Raw genomic sequence first — 757 nt, 5'->3', positions numbered from 1 at the left:
ATAAATACTTGAAAATATGATCAAATTCTAAATGAAAAAGACTTAAAATAGTCATTGACAAAAAGATTGCAAATGTGAGCAATCAACTGAACAACATATTTTTTTCAACTATTCACAGAATTTTAGGGAAATAAGATTAATAGCATTTTTAGGAACAATAAGGTTTCCTTGTTACAAATAGGCTCCTAAGCATATAAGCCTGTATAAATATTTCATCATTAACTACTTAATTTAACAGGGTACTACATTCTTCAGCAGGTTGCATACCAAAATTACAACAATACAGAGAACAACATGGCACTTGTACAAGGGTGATATGAAAATTTGTGAAGTATTCAAAATTTTTCATTCTTCAGATGTAAGAAATGAAAAACAGCTATTAAAAAGTTGATTACAAAATTACAAGTGTAACAATACACATAATTCATATAATTAAAAGTTACTTTGACATCAATGTATTCAATTTTCACCTTAGAAAGGCCTTTACATAGCATAACCTTTACACAACTTTTGAAATTAGACAACATTGTCGTTTTATCCCAAAGAAATATAATACTATAAGGACCTACGGGAAAAAAAGGAATCTTAAACTGTTTCTATATGGAATGCAATCTGAAAGGACACATTAATGAACCTATATTTTATAAAACCATGTAGAATTCAATGTATTATATCTAGGAGAGAATAAAATAGATTATGGACACTATACAAACATAGAATATAGAATATTTTAAATTATACTTTTTCAGACAAACAC

The 757-nt window shown here is 27.1% G+C and overlaps 1 pseudogene; it reads left to right on the top strand.

Moving 5' to 3' along the window:
* Positions 1-246: 246 nt before the first annotated feature.
* On the top strand, positions 247-346 carry LOC122099425 (annotated as a pseudogene).
* The last annotated feature ends 411 nt before the right edge of the window (positions 347-757 follow it).

Source organism: Dipodomys spectabilis, unplaced genomic scaffold, assembly GCF_019054845.1.
Source record: "Dipodomys spectabilis isolate Male_0828 unplaced genomic scaffold, ASM1905484v1 ptg000513l, whole genome shotgun sequence".
NCBI lineage: Eukaryota > Metazoa > Chordata > Mammalia > Rodentia > Heteromyidae > Dipodomys > Dipodomys spectabilis.
The sequence above is the reverse complement of the archived record's forward strand: the minus strand, read 5'-3'. Positions and strand labels throughout refer to the sequence as shown.